We start from the raw sequence: 23504 nt of genomic DNA on the forward strand, positions 1-23504 counted from the left end.
AGAATTTTACATAGTTTAAAAGGACAATCCATTTTCAAGACTGCTTTATCATATCCAACAAACATTCTATCCTTAATGTTTGAATATTATACACATACTATTCTGGCATTCGGCTAGCCCTGCTACTCTATCCATGCAGACCTGGTTAAGATCCTGAGTTTATATTCATAAATACAACCTAACCAAGCCCCTTCACCTTCCACTCGGTTCCAGATCCACATCATCTGTCAGAGTAGATGCTCAAAAAAGGTTCAGGAAGGGGCAGGGAGTTTGGCCTAGTGGTAGAGTGCTTGCCTAGCATGCACGAAGACCCGGGTTTGATTCCTCGGTACCACATACACAGAAAAAAAAAAAAAAAAGCTGGAAATGGTGCTGAGGCTCAAGTGGTAGAGCTCTAGCCTTGAGAAAGTCAAAGGATAGGGCTCAGGCCCTGAGCTCAAGCCCAGGACTGGCAAAAAAAAAAAAAAGGTTCAGGAGACAGTGTTAGACTCAATGAAAAAGCCTTCTTCTTCTGAGAAAAAATACACACACACACACACACACACACACACACACACACACACACACCCCACAACGGGATCCTGTAGGTATAAGTCTAAAAAGTAATATTTAACTATGAAAATTCCTCTATCTTAAAGATATTTTTCATTCAAACATTTGCCACGTGCCAATGGCTTATATCTATAATCCTAGCTATTCAGAAGGCTGAAACCTGATGATCTAAATTTCCTGTCCACCTGGATAGGAAAATCTGTGAGATGCTTATTTCCAATTAACAGTTAAAAAGGCCAGAAGTGGAGGTGTGGCTCCAGTGGTGGATCACTAACCTTGAACAGGAAAAAAGAGACAGAACCCAAGCCCTGCATGCAAGCCCCAGTATGTGAAAAAAAAATCCCCCAAATTATTTATATTAATCGTAAGACAAAACCAAGTTGAAATCAGTTGACAACATAGGATATTTTATTTCTACTACACTTGAACCTTTAAGTAAATTTTTTAAGCCAATTTTGACAATAGCACTTCAAAATCCAAAAAGAGCAGACACTGTATCCTTGGAGTGATACTTACTAGAATGGTTCTCCATTTCTTTTCTTTCACTTTGGAGAAATCCAATTAGTTATTCAAATCCTTTGAGGAAGAAAGCTTTGATTTTGAACAAACTGCACTAGGGACTATGTATTGATAAATCAAACTTTGTAGTCAAAGTTTGTGATTACAAACACTTGAGAACTTTATATAACAAGCTGTGCTCTTCAAAATATGATCTTTTGGATGAAGAAAAAAGAAAAGAAAAAAAACCAGCTAACTGGTTTTCTGGGTCGACACCGCTTTCCCTGCATTGAAAGCCCTTAATTAGGACTTTTTAAGGAGCAACAAAACTACTCCATTATAGAAAGACTCCATCAGTACCTGGAGTGGAAGATAGCTGCCATGTGATGATAAGAATATTTCTGAAAAACTTGTTTGTCGCTAAAAGGAACATGCAAAATTTCCAAGTCAAGATTTAAAGGAATTTAATGGTCAACGTTGCCAACACTAGGATTTAGCTGTTTGTTGTTTCAGCAATCTCTCCTACCATACATCACCACCAGTCTATGAGTGAGATCTTTTTTTTATGTTTTTTTATTGTAATTAATAAAAGGGTTACATGATATTTGCCAGATAGAAGGTGCATTAATTCACATACATCAATACCCTTTCACATGACTTGGTACCCATTACCCTCCCCCCAACCCCCTACTTTGTTTTCCTCCCTTCCCTATCAAATTTCAAATAACCAAATACCAATAAATCCAATATATCAGATAACAAAGTGAGATACTGTAACAATATGAGATACCCAAGGGACAGCAAAGGAGATGAGAGATAACATAGTACATTAAGGACAACAATCATTCGTTATATGGCTTTTGTTTCAATATCCTGGAAGTCCTTTCAATTAGCTTCATACTATATGGCCTTATGTATCAAGATTTTGCTCTATTGCAGATCTCTGCTAGTAGAGCCCAAGGTTTCTACTGATTATGACAAATGAGGGAAACCATTGAGCCTATGTTCCTTTGAGTCTGGCTTACCTCACTTAATATGATCTTTTCTAAGTCTTTCCATTTCCTAACAAATGGGGCGATGTCATTTTTTCTGACAGCAGCATAGAATTCCATTGTGTACAAATACCACAACTTGTTGATCCACTCATCAACTGAGGGACATCTAGGTTGGTTCCATATCTTTGCTATGGTGAATAATGCTGCAATGAACATTGTTGTGCTAGTGGATTTAGTATGCCCTAGATTCTGGATGGTTGGGTAAATGCCAAGTAGTGGAATTGCTGGGTCATAGGGGAGTTCTATGGTTAGCTTTTTCAGGCACTGCCATACTGCTTTCCATAGGGGTTGAATGAGTTTGCACTCCCATCAACAGTGTAGTAGTGATCCCTCCTGGCCACATCCCCTCCAGCATCGGTTGTTATTCGTTTTCCTGATCCTGGCCATTCTAACTGGAGTGAGGTGGAATCTTAGAGTTGTTTTGATTTGCATTTCTCTTATGACCAGAGATGTTGAGCATTTCTTCATGTGTCTATAGGCCATTTTTGTTTCTTCTTCAGAGAAGACTCTCTTTAAGTCTTTGGCCCATTTTTTAATGGGATGGTTGTTACTTTGGAGATTAGTTTTGGAGTGATTCAATTTTTTGAGCTGTTGATATAGTTTAGATATGAGGCCTTTGTCTCTTGTATGGTTGGTGAAGATCTTCTCCCACTCTGTAGACTTCCTAATTAATTTACTAGCTATGTCCTTTGCCATACAAAAGCTCTGCAGTTTAATGCAGTCCCACTTATCCAGCCTTTCTCTGATTGTTGTGATTCTTGGTCCTTATTAAGAAAGTTTCGACCTGTGCCAAGGAGGCCTAGTGTATCTCCTATTCCTTCTTGTAAAGTTTTCAGTGTGTCAGCTTTTACCTCCAGGTCTTTGATCCATTTGGAGTTAATTCTAGTGCAGGGTGACAAAGAAGGATCCAACTTTAGTTTTCTGCAGGTGCTTAACCAGTTCTGCCATCACCACTTGTTGAAGAGGCTGTCTTTCTTCCATTCTATTTTTTTGGCTCCCTTGTCAAAGATTAGGTGGCCATAGGTCTGTGGTTTAATATCTGGGTCCTCAGTTCTATTCCATTGGTCTTCAGGCCTGTTCTTGTGCAAGTGAGATCTTTTATGTAGGACACTCTCTTCTTTCTGAAACTCCACATCCCACAGTCATTCTTCTAAAGACAAACTTCAGCCCCAAATCTCTTCTCAATTAAAACAAGTGCTTCATTTAAATTTATATACTCAGTGTCTAGGAAAACAGACACACAAGTCACTCAGTTGGCTGAATTAAATTAAACTGGCTTTAATTAGGTCGTATATTATTTTGTACCCTAGGCAACTGAACAGATGTTTGATTCCCTTAACTAGATCATATGAGGGAAAACATTTCATCAGACACATCTGCGTATTCTCTGAAGTTGTGGACATCATATAAGAGGATAAGATGTTCTATTTAACTACTTATTACATTTAAAATGTGAGTAAATAACTGAATGAACAAATCTGAGGCTCTGTTTCATACTGCTCTTCAAAATCTGGATAATACTTTTTTATTATTTGGCTTCTAAGACTACAAAGAATGACTCCAATTTGATTTTCTCCTACAAAGGCAGCTCACATAAGTCTTTATAAACCCTTTCCAAACAATGACATTTTCTTTATATGCTAGAGACAGAGATTCTCTCTTTTAAAGATTGGAATCACCTCACCTCACTCCAGTTAGAATGGCCAGGACCAAAATATTTAATAACAACAGATGCTGGAGGGGATGTGGCCAGGAGGGATCACTGCTACACTGTTGGTGGGAGTGCAACCTCATTCAACCACTATGAAAAGCAGTATGGCAGTTCCTCAAAAGACTAAACATAGACATAGAACTCCCTATGACCCAGCAATTCCACTACTTGACATTTATCCAACCATCCAGAAACAAGGACATACTAAATCCACTAGCACAACGATGTTCAGTGCAGCACTACTTACCACAGCAAAGATATGGAAACAACCCAGATGCCCCTCAGTTGATGAGTGGATCAACAAGATGTGGTATTTATACAATGGAATTCTATGCTGCTGTCAGAAAGAATGACATCGCCCCATTTGTTAGGAAATGGAAAGACTTAGAAAAAAGTCATATTAAGTGAAGCAAGCCAGTCTCAAAGGAACATAGGCTCAATGTTTTCCCTCATTTGTTATAATCAGTAGAAACCTTGGGCTCTCCTAGCAGAGATTTACAACAGTGCAAAACCAAGATACATAAGGCCATATAAGATGATGCTAAATGAAAGGACCTCCAGGATATAGAAACAAAAGCCATATAATGAGTGATTGTTGTCCTTAATGTACTATGTTATCTCTCATGTCTTTTGTTGTCCCTTGGTTATCTCATATTGTTACAGCATTTTAACTTGTTATCTGATATATTGTATATATGTTTATCTGGTTATTTGAAATTGGATAGGGAGGGGGGAAAACAAGATGAGGTGCAGGGGTGGGGGGAGGGAAATGGGGACCAAGACATGAGAAAGGGTATCAATGCTTGTGAAGTAATGCATCTTCTATCTGGCAAATATAATGTAACCCTTCTATTAATTACAATAAAAGATATATGGGGAAAAAGATTGGAATCATCTTTAATTTGGTCACAGTTGGGCAAGTCAAAGTATTTCTTTAAAGTATTGAATTTTTCTGATTTATTGGACTGAAAAAAAAAAGCTGTTTGTTTGTTTTCTTAACTTCCAGAGCTGATCCCATTCTTCTTATAGGGCCAGGGTTGCATATCATACATTTGTATATCAAACTTCTGGCACTGGTTGAGTTCTCTGGGTACAGACATGATTTCAATTATTTAGCTCCATTACTCTTCAGTTTGTGCCATGCTATGCCATGAGGAGGAGGAGCTGGAGGAGGAGGAGGTGCAGGGGGAGGAGGAGGAGGGGGAGGAGGAGGGGAAGGGGGGAGGGGTTGACCACCAGGAAGGCACTGCCTGGCTGCCTCTGGATTCTCCCCCTGTTTCATTACTTTTAGTATGTGACTTCTCTAGTGGCCACAGTCCTCTAGTCATACTACATACTTAACACTATTCACTTAAGTCCTTTGTCAGATTTTGACTCCTTCTACATCACCTGTGTTTTCCTAAGTACAAGTATGTGTTTCCTAGAATTGCAACAAACTGAGTGACACAAACAATGGAAACTCGTTTATTTCAGTTTCACAGACTCTTGGAAGGATGTGGGCAAGGTTGGTCCCTTGTTAAGAACAATAAGGAAGAATCGATTCCAGGACTCTCCCTTTAGCTCCTGGGAGCTGGCTGGTAATCTTCAGCATTTCTGGAATTTTAGAAACAACACCCTAATCTCTGTCTTCATCTCCACATGTTCTTGTGGCTATGTGCACATCTGTGTTTCCAAGTGTTATTGGACTTGAGGTTTCCTGCTACCATGTAATCTCATCATCACTCAGTACATCTGCAGTGACCTTATTTACACGAGATCACATTCTTAGGTCCTTGCTAAGACTTCAATGTATTAAACAACATGCAACAAATATATTTTGAAACTATGTACAAGGATTTGCTATATTGCAAGATGCAGTCTCAGGGAGAACCAAAAAACAAACAAAGAAACCTGCCATACTATTTTCCCCAAACTGCAGGTTCGTTCTTATTCCCTACCACTCCCCTACAAATATTTTTAAATACATCCAAACTTCAGAACATAGTATTTCTTGAACAGTCAATTTTTAGCATGATATGGTATCCCACACCTGTATTCTTTGTTACTCAGGAGGCAGAGTAGGAGCATTGCAGTCCAAGGCCAACCTGGGCAAAAATGTAAGACCCCATCTAAAACACAACTGAAGGCAAAAAGGACTTTTGGCAAGGCTCAAAGTACAGAGGGATTGTACAGTGTGAATGAGGCCCTAAGTTCAATTGCTGTACCACAAAAAATGCCATGTGTTTACTTTATTAATTTTATGTTACTGATACAACAAGTTCCACATAGGGACCTAAATCACAAATTTATTTTCTTACAATTCTGAAAGTCAGAAATCAAAAATGGGTCTAAAAGGCCAGGCCAGGATTATTATCAGAACTCTCTTCCTTCAGTGGCTGGCGGGAAGGAGGGGTGGAAAAGAATCTATGTTCTTACTTTGTCCAGCTTCTGGAGGCCATCTGCTTCCTTGACTTGTGGTCCCGTCCATCTTTAAGGCTGCTCTGTCTTACCTTTGCTGTCATACACCTTCTGTGACTCTCACCCTCCTTCCTATACCCTTTCTGTAGAAAACCTGTGATTGTCTTGGGCCTATGAGGCTAATACAGAATAATCTCCCGATTCCAAGATCCACAATTTGCATTTGCCAAGTACAGATAGTTACCTAAGTTAACATTTTGGGGGAATCTATACATTGATGTTACTGAGAGAGTATTGTTCTGCATGTTATTATACTCATGCTATTGTCTCTATCTGGAATACAAAATCACTCATTTTTGTAAATCATACTTATTTTTCAAAATAAAGATAAATGGCATCTCTTTTTAAAAAATGTTTTCGCGTCCTCTAGTTGACCATACCAGAGATGTTTCTGCTCTTACTGCTTCTAACTAGCAGGAAGCTAGAAATACATTTTACTCATCAATGGCTCCCCAAAGTCTCTCCAAGTAGTTTAGGATTATTAGCAATAATTGCTCAAAATGTTTTGATTCAGTGATTGCCTCTTGCTGTGACTGCTGGGTCAGAATGGAACCAGATCAACTTCCTTTGGCAAATTTCATCAGTGCGTTCAAATTAGCCTGCTTCAATTGCCTCACAAGTTTCTGTTGTTTGGAGACAATGTACTTAGATAAAGGGAATAACGCTTTTGCATCAGACTGACTCAAAGTCACCTGACTATATTTATATAAAACTTAAGAAAACACCAAACTGATGACAGAAATCAGACTAGCCAGAGGTTGTTGGGAAAGTGGGTCTCACTGTAAGAGGGGTGTGAGGAAGTTTGGAAAATGTTAGTTTTTCTACTTTTGTGAGAATACCTAAGAAAATCATGTTATGGAGGAAAAGATTTCTTTTGGCTCTGGGTTTCAAACGATTTAGTTCATACTCCTTGACCTCACCATATCTGGGCCCATGGTCAGGTGAGGCAGAACACAAGGCAAGGAGTGTGTGTTGATGCAGAGCCACTCACCTTATGATGCATTGAGTCAGAGGAGAATCCCTATACTATGGGCTTTTCCCCAGCCTATGGGAATGGGTTGCCACCTTCTGGGTGGAGGAGTTTATTCTGTCTGGAAGCACCTTCACAGGTAGACCTGGAGCTGTGCTTTGCTGCAGAATACTTCTCAAGATAGTCAAGTTGACCATCAAAGTTAACTCTCATGGGAGGGATGATAGAATATTTGAAGTCATGTTAGCAGTGATGACAGCATTTGACAAGCACGAAGCTGACAAGAGCCATGAGATTTTGCAAGTACATGCAACTTGTATTTAAAAGAAAGAAAAGCATATTTTCCTGCTCAGAAAGCAAGGTCTCAATTTTTGTTTTCCGAAAAAAACAGATTCAAGTGACTGTGTGTAAAGCTTCTATTGCATGGGGAAAGAAAACCACAAAAATAAAGAACATCAAATGAACACAATGACATATTTTGCATTAATTAATAGTTTAAAATCACCCCCACTCAGACCAATGATCTAAGTGCAATTAAGATGAGAAACTGCAGGAAAGTGACGGAATTAATTATTGGAAACAATGGAAGTACGAAGGCATACCAGGATGGGCTTCCTGGAGATGGGTACTCTCAGCTAAATTTTGAAAGAATTCATAGATCTTGGCACAAGCAATACTCCAGATGGGAAGGAATATCATGATCAAAGTCCTGGAATTATGAAATTGTCAGCTTGAAAACATGACATTGTTTTTCCTGTTACTTTATACTTCTTAGCAGAGTCTCAAAATGACACTTGCAGTCTAACAGGATGACGGCTCTTCCAACTTCACAGAAATCTGTTTTACAAACTAGCATCCTGCTTTGTCACATGTCCCAGTATACATGGTAAATACCATGTAAGGTAAATATGTTATTTATTAAAATTTTCAGCCAGTTGCCAGTGGCTCACATCTGTAATATCCTAGCTACTCAGAAGGATCACTGTTCAAAACGAACCTGGACAGAAAAGCCTGTGACACTCATCTGCAATTTAAAGCCAGAAGTGGAGCCATGGCTCAAGTAGTAGAGTGTCAGCCTTGATGAAAAAGCCAAGTGAGAATGTGAATCCCTGAGTTTAAGCCCCAGTACCAGGAGAGGGAGGGATAGGGGGAATAAAAAAATGAAAAGAATCATTTCTGTATTACTTTTTCTCCTTAGAAAATAACTCTTCCTCTCCTCATCTCCTTCATCCCCATTTTTTTTCTCTTATGATTCTACAGAAAGACCTACATTTCCAGGAAAGAGATTTGGATTCCTTTAGAGCTGGCTTGTGGTATGGAGCATTTTCTTGGTACAAGTCTGGAAGATGAGGCCAACAGCAATACCAGTCCATTGGTGCCAACATAAGGTCTGGAGATGATTTGAACAGATGCCCCAAATGAAAGATAGGAGTCCTTGTGGTCTTCTTTCTACTGTTCCCCTCGTTTGTTTGGTTTTTTTTCTCAGTCCTGGGCCTTGAACTCAGGGCCTGGGCACTGTCCTTGGACACTTTTTGCTCTGCCACTTGAGCCACAGCACCACTTTTTTCCTGTATATGGGAATCAAACCCAGGGCTTCACTCATGCTAGGCAAGCATGCTACCACTAGGCTACTCTCCCAGCCCTGCTACTCCCCTCTTAAAGGTATGAGGAGCTAAGAGTAGGTCCAGCTGCACTGGAAGTCCTGGCATGACCCCACAGGTGGCTACAGAGTAGACCTCCTCTCCATGGTTAGTGAAGCTCATTGGTTACTATCATACCAGGGCCTTTACAAGTTGAACTTCCTTTAACCTTGAAATCCACAGAGCAAAACTATGCCTGAGTCTCACGGCAGCTAATCACATTACTTTTGATGTTTCTCTTTGATGTCATTTTCTCCATTTATCCTTATTTATCCCCATTTGCTTGATCCAAGTTTCCTAGGAGTTATTGGTTTAAAAGACCTATTGGAACAACTTGGAATGACATTTAATGACACTGCTCTCCAGTTATTTTACTAAACTTAAGTAGCTCTTTTGGATTATATCAATTATGCTGAAAGACAACAAGCTTGTTCTACTCCTGTACTCTCTTCCGCCGTGGTCATTTCTATTGCCAGTGATTTAACAGAGCTTATTTGCAGTCTTCACAACAAACACTAATACATTTTTCTCAGTTAGAGATTTTTTTTTTTTTTGCCAGTCATGAGGCTTAAACTCAGGGCCTGGGAGCAGTCCCTGAGCTCTTTTTGCTCCACTTCCTTAATAAGAGATTTCTAGATGTCATTTAGTTCACGGAAATATGGCTTCTCTACTGTGTTCAAATAACAATTTGTTACAATCACCTCCCACATATATAACTAGTAAATGATAATGTGATTAAAAGATGCAAATCAAAGATTCAAATCTGTCTATAAACTGAAAGTAAGACAATTATTTCTTTTTCTTTGGTAACTTTGAAAATAACCTTTTAATAAGCAAACTTTGAAAATGACACTCTAATGAACAAACTTTGAAAATAGCCCTCTAATAAACAACGTGTTTAATCCTTTAGCATTGCTTTCAACAATTACAGCATTCCTCTACTAAACTTCACTTTATCTAGCACAGTGTGTGTATCACTTGTGGCCTTTTAGGGCATTAATAAAAATCATCATATGGTTAAGTAAGAAAACTCAAGAAATAAGCTGCTGTCCTTAAAGACCCTGCCCTTAATTAATAAGGAATGTTTATAATGGTTCTGTATCCTTACCATTAAGGATACGATGGCAGAGTAGTCAGCAATAAAAAGACACCACCCCCAAAATCTAATTCTGATATTATTTGAGCATCTAAATTTCTCCATGAAAATAAGATGAGTGAATGGCCTGTCCATTCAGAATTGTTTTTACAATATTATTGATTGGAATGACTTAGATTCTCTCTGATCAGTGTATTACTTGAATATTAGGTGGGATAGTAGTTAATATTCATTGCTAGTCTGATTGGATCCAGAGCCTAGGTGTCATGGGGGGGATGGTGGGGATTTGTGGAAAAGATTGATATATAGATCAGACAACTGGGGAAGATTCCTCCTGACTGTGGGTGGTACTATCTCACAGGCAAGGCTGGATAGAAGGAAAGAGTGAAAAGAGGGGGACAGATGAACGTCTAGCTCTAGCTCTATGCTCTATGCTCTAGTTCATGCTCAGCCCTTCAGAGCAGGTGCTTTTTCCTGCTGCTTTTGTTCATGGACTCTGGAGTCTTCATCCTTTGAACATGAAATTTCATCAGTGGCTCTCAAGGGAGTTTTGGGCCTGAGACTGAGATGCATCATTCTGAGGCTTCTAGTTTCTGGACCTGAACAGCTACTCTTTGACCTGGCTCTGCAGCCTGCAAAAGAACACCATAGAAATTTTAAGTCCTGATCATGTGAGCCAATCTAACGAACACCCTCATAAAAGTATATGGAGATACATTCCACTTTTCTGTTTCTTTGGAGAGCCCTAATGAACGCAGATGGACAGTAAGGGCCAGGTACATGCAAAGGTAGTTAAGTGGAGGCAAAGCCTTTCGAATTTATTCTTCCTTTTCTATATTCTTGCCAGGCAAAATACGAGCCTTGAGCCAAAAAAAACCCTGATAACACTATATACAAATTGTTAATTCCTTTTTTATGCGTGTGCTATTTCTAGGATTTAAACTCAGGGCCTAGATGCTGTCCTTGAGCTTTTTCACTCAAGACTAACACTCTAACACTTGCGTCACACACAGCTCCACCTCCAGCTTTTTTGTGACTAATTAGAGATAAGAATCTCACAGGCTTTCATGCCAGGACTAGCTTCCAACCACAGTTGTCAAATCTTAACACCCTGAGTAGCTAGGATTATAGGTCTGAGACACTGGTGCCCAGCTTAATTGCTTACATTGATTCTGTCATTTCTTTTTTTTAACTAAGTTGTTGAAATTCAGAGATGTTAACATTTCAACATGTAGTAGTAGCAAATTTTTAACTAGTTTTATGATTATTTACAATGTATTCAAAGTGTAACTATTATTTATTATATAAACAATATAAGAAGATTATTTAGTCATTTCATACCCTTTGTTTGTTCCTGATCCTCAGATATACAATATGACTTTTACACTAACAGTATACCACATATTGGAGTGGATAAGTTTCTGTATCTCTGGAGATACATTCAGCTAGTGTGTCCCCTAGCAAATAGGACAGCGTGAGTAGAAAGGAAGATGGTCAGATGTGCATGAAATGGAAATCCTAGGAAGAAGATAGAGATAGACACAGTACCTTATGAGAAAACTGAAATTAAAAAAGGCAAATGACTTTCTAAGCTTTCTTTTTCATTGCTGGGATACTGTATGGAGGGGTTACAGTTACATTCACTGGGTACTAGGTGTATTACTTCTCACACGTGGATACCCCTTCTCATGTTTTTGTCCCCATCTCCCTCCCTCATCCTTCCCAATCATCTTGTTACACCCACCTTCCCTTTTCTAATAAACAAATAAACGTACATACAATATATCAGGTAATGAAGTCAGATACAGTAACAATATGAGATTAATGAAAGCAAAAAATGAGAAGAGAAATAACATAGTACATTAAGAAAAACAATCACACAATATAAACCTGTTTCTATATCCTAAAGATCCTTTCATTTAGTTTCATCCTATATGGTCTTATGTACCAAGGTTCTGAGCTATTGTAATCCTCTGCTAGAAGAGTTCTAGATGTGCACTAATTATTACAAATGAGGGAAAACATTGAGAACCCCTAGGACTTCTTGATGGTATATCTTCTTTCAGAAAAGAGAGTTATACAAAAGTGAAGAACTCTGCAATTGTTTCATAAGCAAATGAGAAGCTAGCATAGTTATAAGCACAAAGTGACATTTGACAAGTTCTTGGTGTGACTGGGACTCTTCTTCTCAGTCATATGAGACCCACTCCAACTACCATATGTTTCAAACTCCCACATCTCATCATCTATATAAATTATGGGTAAGATTAGGGGCATACATAAAAGAAATGCAAATCAAAACCACTCCAAGATTCCACCTCACTCCAGTTAGAATGGCCATGATCAAAAAATCTAATAACAACAGATGTTGTTGGGGATGTGGCCAGGAGGGATCACTGCTACACTGTTGGTGGGAGTGCAAACTCACTCAACCACTGTGGAAAGTAGTATGGCAGTTCCTCAAAAGACTAAACATAGAACTCCCCTATGACCTAGCAATTCCACTACTTGGCATTTACCCAATCGTCCAAAAACAAGGACATACTAAATCCACTAGCACAACGATGTTCAGTGCAGCACTACTTACCATAGCAAAGAAATGGAACCAACCCAGATGCCCCTCAGTTGATGAGTGGCTTAACAAGATGTGGTATTTATACAATGGAATTCTATGCTGCTGTCAGAAAGAATGACATTGCCCCATGTCGATGGAAAGCTTAGAAAAAATCATATTAAGTGAAGCAAGCCAGTCTCAAAGGAACATAGGCTCAATGTTTTCCCTCATTTGTCATAATCAGTAGAAACCTTGGGCTCTCCTAGCAGAGATTTACAACAGCGCAAAACCAAAATACATAAGGCCATGTAAAATGATGCTAAATGAAAGGACCTCCAGGATATAGAAACAAAAGCCATATAATGAGTGATTGTTGTCCTTAATGTACTGTTATCTCTCATGTATTTTGTTGTCCCTTGGTTACCTCATATTGTTACAGCATTTTACCTTGTTATCTGATATATTGTACATATGTTTATCTGGTTATTTGAAATAGGATAAGGAAGGGGGAAAACAAGATAAGGGGCGAGGGTGGGGGAGGGAAATGGAGACCAAAACATGAGAAAGGGTATCAATGCTTGTGAAGTAATGCACCTTCTATCTGGCGAATATAATGTAACCCTTCTATTAATTACAATAAAAATTATATGAAAAAAAGAATAGGGGCATTATCTGTTCTGGGGCAAAATTGTTCTCCATTTGTGAACTGTGATATAAAAATGACTTATCTGATCCCAAAACATTGGTATATGTGTTACCAAATAATGTAGATGCAACTACAAATAAGCACTACTTTTCTTACTGAAATTTGTTTTACCTGTTCAAAGGGCACTTAGTAGCTCTCAGTAGAGCTACTGACAACTATGGAGGTAAGATGTTCCAATCCACTTATAAATTTTTAACCTAAAAGCTTTCCTGGAAAACTAAAAAGCTCTATAGCTTAGCATATTATTTCTGCCACCAACAAATGCTCTAATTTGTCAAATACATAGGTCATTTGGGGCTTTTATAATAAGAAAAGAATTTCATGAGAACTTTCAAAAGTGGGACGGCATCTTGATGGGGTTCCTTTATGATAGCCTGAAAAGAAAGTGGAATATTTTTTAATCCAGATGTTTTCCTGGAGATAAATTAAATATACAGCAGAAATTCCTTTAGAGTTAGATGTGAGATTGTCCCATGAGGGTGAAATTACGAATTTATTACTGGTGATAACAGAAAGCTTATTTCTAACTCTTTTTTGCTCTCACAACTAGTGCCAATACTGACCAAAATTTATGAAATAATTCTCTTTGCCAAGAAGTGAAGAATCTTCATACAGATTAGAATCATTGGGAGGAAGAAAACAGAGCTATGTAAAGTCTATACTTATTCCAGCTTTCTTCCCTGGAACATGTTCCAAGTAATGGTGTAATGAAATGGAGTCCAAGCAGAAAGTGCACAGTCTGAAAGGTCAAAGGAAACGGCAAAAGGATCTGGAGGTAGATAAGATGATTAAATTCACAAGTCTGAGTGCTTCAGAGCAAGGAACACCTGAAAAAGAACCATACCAATTCAGTCAGATGTATTAGACATAAAAGAGCAGAAATACAATGGTTGAGCTGACATCAGAGACAAGCAAGGGTAGAGATAATAGAAAGATTCTGAAAAGAACCTGCCAGCCCAGAATTTTATAACAACCAGTATATTCTTGACAAATGGAGTAAAATTAAAATATTCCTGAAAAAACTAAGCTAGAAAGATTTTTGACAGTATACTTGAAATAAACAAGCCAAAAAAGAAAGAAGAAGAAGAAGAAGAAGAAGAAGAACAAGAAGAAGAAGAAGAAGAAGAAGAAGAGGAAGAAGAGGAAGAAGAGGAAGAAGAAGAAGAGAAAAAGAAAAAGAAAGGATGACTAAGGTTGAAGGGAAATAATACCAGGTAAAGCTATAGTTAGAAAAGTATGTGGGAAATGTAAGATAATTATGTAATTAGCTAATTATTTAATTTCCTTTAATGATATTTGCCTTTTAAAATTTTTTAAAGTAATTGTTGTTATTAAGTACATAGAAATGAAATATGGCAGTGGCACCGTAATGAATGAAGGGGAGATAATATAATCATATTATTGTGAGCTTAACAAATTTATGAAGTAGGAAATAGTAACTGGGAAGAGTCAGAGGATACAAAGTAAGTAGAAATTGTGAATTAAGTCAAATATAAAAGTGGTAAGATTTTACTCTGGATAAATTTTGATAAGGATGCCTGCTAGATTCTTATATAGCTAAAAAGCAACAAAAATGAAATGGAATACTAAAATATATAAATTTAGTTGCCCACCCAAAAGTAATTGAGAGAAACAAGGAGGAAGAAAAAAAGAGATAAGGGACATAGGGCAAAGTAAGTAGCAAGGTCCTTGTGTTAACCCTATGTTCATAACTATAGCAAATGTATACAAATCATTCAAAAAAAACTGTTTCAGCATGCCTCAGACTTGGTGCACACCTGTAATCCTAGCTACTCAAGAGGCTGAAATCTGAGAGTCGAGGTTCAAACTAGCAAGAAAGTCTGTAAGACTCATCTCCTGTTAATTGCCAGAAAACCTCAAGTGGCATTGTGGCTCTAAATAGTAGCACTTAGTACTCAGGCCCTGAGTTCAAACCCCAAGGCTGAACCAAAAGGAAAAAAAAAAAAACAGAAACTATATCACTACACAGTACCTACCAGAGGTACTCTTTGAATCTGAGCAAGCAGATACATTAGAAGATAGTAGAAGAAACATTTAAGTAAATAAATTTAAGAAATCTGATATATTGTTGGAATACCAATGGTGCGTTCATTTACAAGTGGTACTCATAAGAAATATGTCCTTAACAAGAGCTTAATAAGTGACTGTTATTCTTTGTGCATTATGTTTTTCTCTCTTCTCTTGTGTTGTCCTTTGGTTAATCTCATGTTGTTACAGTATCCCACTTTGTTACCTGGTATATAATATAGATATTAACTTGTTTATTTGAAATACGAGAGGACAAATGAGTGGAGAGGGTGGAGGGAGGGAAATGGGGACAAAAACTTAAGAAGGGATAGCAATGTGTGAGAAGCAATGCATCTTCTATCTGGCGAATAAAACGGTAACCCCTCTATCCATTGAAATTAAAAAAAACTATTAATAATAAAAATGAAAATGGCAATTAATTCATATTTTAAAAAAAAGAAATCTGTCCTTGTGGTTGGTGTTTTTAATATACTATGTGAAGGTATTTCTTTACTCTTTTTGTATTTTATTTTTCTCTCCTTTTCTTTTCTTTCCCGTAAGGTCTATCCACTGTTGTTGCTGTATCTGACTTTGGCACCTGGTGTATTGTATATACATTTATTTGTCTATTTGAATCCAGGAAGGAAAGGGGGAAAAACCAGATGATGAGACAAAGGACAAACATGATGAACCAGTGTAACAGTGATATTCACAAGACAATATGCTGGAAATGTACTCTACAATGTGGGAGGGGTGGGAGGAGGAAAAGTGGGGGGGGAGATGGGAAAGGGTTATAATGTTCAAGAAGTAATGTACTCATTACCTAATAAATATAACTATAGCCCCTCTATACATCACTCTAATGTACTCACTACCTTATAAATATAACTATAACCCCTCTATACATCACTCTAATAATAAAATAATAAAAAGCAATCTGATATTCTTGACAGACAAACCTCCAAGAATATTTTCAGAGGTTATTCACACCAACATATTTTAAAAGGCATAGTAGTCTTAAATTTGTATGTACCTAGTAACAGAGCTTCAACGTTTATAAACCAAAAATATTAACACAACTAGAAAAGGAAAGAAAATCTGACTTTATTAAGCCAATGTTTTTATTCTGAATCCAATTACTATTTTCATATGCATGAATGGCATCTTACATTCTATTTTCCACCATAAGAGTCTCTGATTTTCTTCTGAAATACCACCTATCTCCTAATTCAGACATTTGATTTACTGAGATTTATCCCACTTCAAATTACAGTTTGAATACTACTAGCCACACCAAAACTGAATCCAGATTTTCCTTTACCAAAATGAGGACCATTCTGTGCATTAAGTTTCATTTGGGTTTCAGAAGAGGGCTTTTTTTTACACCAGAGTGGTAAATATTCTTATAGGATACAAAATTTTGCACAGGAAGTACGGATCTTTCCATCTCTAACCATTCCTGTGCTTCAGTTACAAATTACTACTTTTTGCTCTCTTTTTTCCCTATTTTTTCTTATTTGTCAGTCATGGGGCTTGAACTCTGAGCCTACGCACTGTCCCTGAGCTCTTTTTTTTTTTTATAATTTTTTATTGTGATTAATAGAAGGGTTACATTATATTCACCAGAAAAAGGTGCATAACTTCACAAACATTGATACTCTTTCTCATGACATGGTCCCCATTTCCTTCCCACCCTCCTCCCGCTTATCTTGATTTCCCCCCTTCCCTATCCAATTTCAAATAACCAATTAAGCACATAGAAAATATATCAGATAACGAGGTGAAAATTTGTAACAATATGAGATAACCAAGGGATGGCAAAAGAGATGAGAGATAACATAGTACATTAAGAACAACAGTCATTCATTATATGGCTTTTGTTTCCTTATCCTGGAGGTCTTTATATTTAATGTCATACTATTTGGCCTAATGTCTCTAGATTTTGTTCTATTGTAAATCTCTGCTAGGAGAGCCCAAGGTTTCTACTGATTATGACAAATGAGGGAGACTATTGGGCCTATGTTCCTTTGAGTCTGGCTTACTTCACTTAATATGATTTTTTCTAAGTCTTTCCATTTCCTTACAAATGGGGCGATGTCATTCTTTCTGACAGCAGCTTAGAATTCCATGGTGTATAAATACCACATCTTGTTGATCCACTCATCAACTGATGTCCCTGAGCTCTTCAGCCTAAGGCCAGTGCTCTACACTTGAGCCAAAGCGTCACTTCCAGTTTTCTGGTGGTCCATTGAAAATAAGAGTCTCACAGACTTTCCTGCCTGGGCTGGCTTTGAACCACAGTCCTCAGGTCTCAGCCTCCTGAGTAGCTAGGATTACAAACCCAGGCCCAGAGTTCAAGACCCATTACCAACCAAAAAAATTCAATTTATGTCTAACCTAATTGTTACTGAAGTCACACTAAAAACATTTGCTCAATGCTTACTTATGGGGAGCCCGGTCCCTCCCGCGTGGTGGCGGGACCTGGAGGTGCGGGTCCCCCTTTCACTGGGGGGCCGCCTGCGGTGCTGGTGGCTGCGTGACTCAGGGATATCCGCCCCATGACCGGATGAAGGCCGGCATCCATTTTGGGGAGTGCTGCCATTGTTAGCGGAAGCCTGGTCTCTGCGTGGCCGGATGCATGAAGGGTGCATGACTGGAGCGTGTGAAGCCGTGATTGGAGGGCCTGCGCGAGCTGGCATGAGTTGATTGGCCCACTGCCTGTATATAGCGGCCTGGAGAGAGGAAGGAGGAGGGGAGGAGAAGAAGAATAAAGGATCCTGCTTAAGCTAGCATTGTGTCGGGAGTCTTCCTTGCGGACAGGGATAGCGCGTGATACTTATTTATTATACTTATTGTCAAATATGAGCTCTCCAGCACATTGACTTTCTGAACAAGTTCAGTAGCTCTCCATAAGGTAGGTGTGCATAACAATTCTTACCTTGTGCTGACTCATTTCTCTCTACATTTGTTCAGATTCAACTACCACAAGCCTTTGTTTCTGCAGCAAGCCTTGAAATTATTTGACCGTTTCTTGGCATAAATAGAAACAAAGACACAAATGCAGTTTGAGTGTTCTAGTATAAAGTAAGCCTCCATATGGTTCAGAGTGTATATTTGTATGTTTGAAAAGCATTGATTATTAAGTAGAAAGGTATCTGTGAGCTGAGAGCAAGAAAATTATAATTTAAAATCAGCTAACCTGCCTTTACCTTTGTTTTTCCATCTGTCCAGAAGGCAAAATTGTTTCCATTCTACTTCATCAAGACAAAAGTTTCAAGAGAGATATCCTGAATTAAAATGATATATTAAAAAAGCATCAATAAGGGCCAGGAGTTTGGCCGAGTTGTAGAGTGCTTGCCTAGCATTCACAAAGACCATGTTCAATTCCTTAGTAGCACATACATAGAAAAAGCTGGAAGTGGTGCTGTGGCTGAAGTGGTAGAGCTCTAGCCGTGAGAAAGCCCAAGGACAGTGTTTAGGCCCTGTGTTCAAAGCCCCAGGACTGGCAAAAAAATATCATATCAAAATATCAATTATCAATATATATCAATATATCAGATATCAATATATGTGTTGTGAATTTAAACAAAAATAACATAATGCAAGTCTTATTGCCTTTCTGATGTTTTTATTTCACATTTTATTATGACTTCATTTTTCTGATGGGGATAGGAAAACAAAAATAATTAAAGTCACATGAAGACACTAAAATTTTTACCTAGCTTATCTTGCTTCAAAGACTTGTCAAATAGGCGGGAAAAAGCTGGGTGCCAGTGGGTCAAGCATGTAAATAAATCCTAGCTACTTAAGAGGCTGCAGGTCTGAGGATCACAGTTCAAACCCAGACCGGGCAAGAAAGTCCATGAGACTTTTTATTACAATTAACTACCAGAAAACCAGAAGTGGTACTGTACTGTGGCTCTGAGTGGTAGAGTGCTAGCCTTGAACAGAAAAACTCAGTGCCCAGGCCCTGAGTTCAAGTACAACTACAGGACAAGAAAAAGGCAGGAAATAACTTTAAATAATATATTCATGGGATTATTCTATTCAGTTGTCTTCTTCTTCCTCCTCCTCCTCTTCTTCCTATTCCCCTTCTTTTTTTTTTTTTCTGGTAAGGCTGGCTTCCTATCATGATTCCCAGATTTCAGCTTCCTAAGTAGGTGGAACTGTATGAGTCACTCACTGGTTCCTAGCTGAGAACTTTCTTTTCCTTCATTTTAAAAAAAATGTTTAGGTGCTTCACTTTCACCTGAATGGAAATGAGCTTTCTGCATTTAAACAATAATATCTCTCCTATAATTCAATGCCTTTGCTCTGTTCTAATTCAGTGTCAAGGCAAAGAGATGATTTCATCGTTCCTTCAGTCCTGGAATCATTACATTCTCACTGTGTAGAACATCATTTTATTCTTGTTTCATCTTATAAGATTCATCCAGTCCCAAAGATAAGAGTTCTGGACATTATCTTCTCTTGAGACCAAGACACATTGAGTCTTGCAAGCCTACCTTGCCCTTGAAGTGCAAAAGGGCAATTGGGAAATGTGTTCTAAAATAGAAAAAAAAATCCTCTCCATTGCTTTAGATTAATATACTACAAATTATTTAGAACAAAGAGGAAATTATCTCTAATCATTTTGGTAAACAAAAAAAATGTCACTTTGTTCTATCTCCTCCTATGCAACACCAACAGAACAAATAGCAAGTGGAGTAAGAATGAAGAATACTTAGGCTAAATGGAAAAAGAAAAGCCTATTTGCAACAATCTATTTGCAAGGGAACATTCAGTAGTGATAGGATTATAAGAAAAAGAAAAATATAAGTAGATGTATTAAACAGGATGCCCATGAAACTTCTATAAGTATTTTTTAACTTGCTGAAGTAATACAAGAAAAATTCCAAGGATTAAATACAAATCCAGAAAAATCCTTTTTTGCCAGTCCTGGGACTGGGCACTGTCCCTGAGCTCAAGGCTAGAGCTCTACCACTAGAACCACAGCACCACTTCCAGCTTTTTTCTGTTTATGTGGTACTGTGGAATTGAACCCAGGGATTCATACATTCTAGGCAAATACTCAACCATTAAGCTATACTCCAAACACCAACAAAAGCCAGTCTTTTAAAAAAAAATCTCTACTTTCTAAAACTTTCAGTTCTCCTGAGGTAGGTCATACAGATTTAGTTTCCTAAATTATTCTTTTAACAATAATAATTATTCTCTCTGTGACTCTCCCTTTTGAACTCTCATTTAATTTGCTTCTCTAAAATGTTTTTATTATTAGCTCTAGCTAATATGAACCAAGGATTGGAACATAGGATTTAAACCTCCCTCTGGTAATAACAAGCTGGGTGAACCCAGACCTCAGTCTCTTCATCTCCAAATATAAATATTCTTACCTTATCTTCAAAAAGCCAGGAGTTATACCAGGACATCTCCCAAGTTCTTACTTTCTCTTATGTGATTTCTACCTCTCTTTCCAGATGACCTAGGAATCTATTTTTAAACTACTTCCTGATTGCATGAAATTGGTATTGGCATCAAACATTTAAAGAGCACATTTATGATTTTTTGTGGGGTAGGAGTGAGCGTTAATTTTGTTCTAGTGTAACTTCTACATCTAACTTGAGGTTAGATCATTTTGTTCCTGATTAATGCAGTTGGTTCTGTGATTGGGCTCTCAAGTTCTCAAGCATTTGTTGAAGAAGTTCTGGAGCACTCCCTGTCATTAAGTATTTGGATATGGCACATGTAGTACAGTAGCTGTAAGTGTGTTCATGATTCCAAATTAAGAGAAATAAAATATCTCCCTGAAATAATAGGAACTCTTTACTCTTGCTAATGGTTAAGAGGAAAAGAAATTAAAGCAGTGCACACACTAAGAACAAGAAAGGAATGACTACATCCATTAAAATCAGCATTATTGTAGCAGATTAAAATAATGTATTCCTAGCCGGGTGCGTTGGCTCATGCCTGTAATCCTAGCTACTCAGAAGGCTGAGGTCTGAGGATCAAGGTTCAAAGTCAGCCCAGGCGCAAAAGGACCTGAGACTCTTATCTCTAATTAACCTCTAGAAAATAGGAAGTGGGGCTTGGCTCAAGGGTAGGGTGATAGCCTTGAGCTGAAGAGCTCAGGGACAGCACCCAGGTCAAGTTCAAACCCCATGACCACTCCACCCCCCCACACACAAAATGTATTCCTATACTTTGTAATTGTGACAATTCACTAAAATATTATATGAATTATGAAAATGATTTTTAGATGTATATTTGCACAAAATAGTACTTCACTCTAAAGATGTCTCTTATCATAGAACCAGATGAGGTCAGAAATAGAAAATATTGATGGGACCACTGTCTATTTTCTTGTTGGACCAATAACTCTACAAAATCACCTTACTATGTTTTTAATCCAGTCAAAAGATGGTCAGTTCTGGTTCCATCCATTTACTGCATTGTTTCTGAGTTTTTTTGCATAGACACTTGAGGAAGTCTCTGAACTATTTAGCCCCATCCCTCCATCTCTCTCTTTCATGTATGCCATTAGCACATTAGCTTTATTTGTCTCTTTCTTGATTGATTCCAGCTCATCATGATTTAAATGAATGAAGCTTCTAATTCCAAACGAGAAAATATGTCAGTCTACTTTTTCCATGTTCATGGCCAAGAAGTCGGTGACTCTCTCCCATGAAGAATCTGAGGGCTTGTGCAGCTCTGATACCTCCATGTGAGTACTCGAATTTTAACTTTTCCTAATCTCCTTCATTCCACGCCTCAATGGCATACACCCCTCAAGTTCCTGAAACACCTGATCATGTCCATACTAAATGAGATAAAAGCATATCTAAATATTCCAGAAAACAGGTGCATTTATAGTTCTATTCAACCCTTTAATTGAAAGAGGAGATACACACACACACACACACACACACACACACACACACACACAGAGGGAGAGAGAGAGAGAGAGAGAGAGAGAGAGAGAGAGAGAGAGAGAGAGAGAGAGAGAGAGAGAGAGGGAGAGGGAATCATCTGCTTAGTCCAGGTTTTTACTAAGTTAAATGGAAATCCCATCCAAAAAAATGTCCTCCAAGTTAGTACATAAAACTATCAGAAGTTTACCACCCTGGCATCCATGCTCATCGCCATGTTATACTTAGTGACCAAGTAAGACAATAAGTTCACCTACTATGGCACAATTGTCCTATGTAGAATGAGGAATGCACTCATCTTCCATCCAGTCTTCATCCTAGTCTTCCTTCTTCTACTCAGAAATCATGGCTCTGGGAGAAACCTCAGCATATGCTGAGTTGAGAAGGAGGAAGGAGTGACTGGAAAGGATGGGTTAATCAAGGTACATGATATGCATATCTGTGAAAATGAAATCTCCTTTAACATCTAATTAATGCTAATTAAAATAGGGGGGAGGAATAGTCTATCCCAGTACATGTCCCCCAGCCCAAGTAGACATTTCCTAGGCAAAATCTCAGAGCCTGGCAAGTACAGCCTATGAACTCCTGCAGTGTGAAGGAAACAAGCTGGACTTTGCCCTTTTCTCCTGGGCACTGGGGAACTCCATTTGCAGCTTCCCTGAGATTCACTAACTGGAAACTCAGCCACTGCTATTCTCAGGGAAAAGCTTCAGCTCCATTGGCTGTCTATGACTTGCCCATCTGCTCTCCAGCTCTTAAAATGTCTCTCTTTTATCCTCTTAGTCCTCGTTTTTGCTCTTTTTTTTTAGAGATCTTTTGTCATGATGACAGAGAAAGATCAAGGACGCAAGGAACTTCCACTCTGAGTATCCACTCATGTGTGGAACCCAATGTCTGACTTTACAATAAGAGAAAATGAAAGTCATCTTAAATGGAATTGGGAAGGTAAACATCACTGCGCCTGTTTTCTGGAGTATTTAAAACATGAATCCTCCCTAAGCGGGAAGGGGTGTGAGAGAGTGACTTTTCTATTCCTCGTAAAAATGTAACCTGCTCATAAAAATAAAAACATATCTAAAGATAAAAGTCTCACGTATTTGACTTAATGAACATAATATTTTCATTATGTATAAGGCACAATCTTCTAATTCTATACCCACATGCAATGGGGAAGGATCAAATCCAAGACAATTAGCACGTATTTTAGCTTCCACCAATATTCCTTCCATGCATAAGAAACCTTCAAACTCCTGTGGTTGTTGTGGGTTGCAAAACAAATTAGAGAACATAGTGGCTCCATTTGCAAAATTT

The 23504-nt window shown here is 38.2% G+C and overlaps 1 long non-coding RNA gene across 1 annotated transcript; it reads left to right on the plus strand.

The window, feature by feature from the left end:
• Positions 1-18045: 18045 nt before the first annotated feature.
• On the plus strand, positions 18046-23171 carry LOC150067152 (uncharacterized). The gene is made up of 3 exons (XR_016539473.1): positions 18046-18181; positions 21848-21988; positions 23003-23171. It is a non-coding gene; the product is annotated as an uncharacterized LOC150067152 (long non-coding RNA).
• Positions 23172-23504: the final 333 nt, after the last annotated feature.

This window comes from Megascapheus bottae, chromosome 2, assembly GCF_031878675.1.
Source record: "Megascapheus bottae isolate mThoBot1 chromosome 2, mThoBot2.hap1, whole genome shotgun sequence".
In the NCBI taxonomy this organism is placed as follows: domain Eukaryota; kingdom Metazoa; phylum Chordata; class Mammalia; order Rodentia; family Geomyidae; genus Megascapheus; species Megascapheus bottae.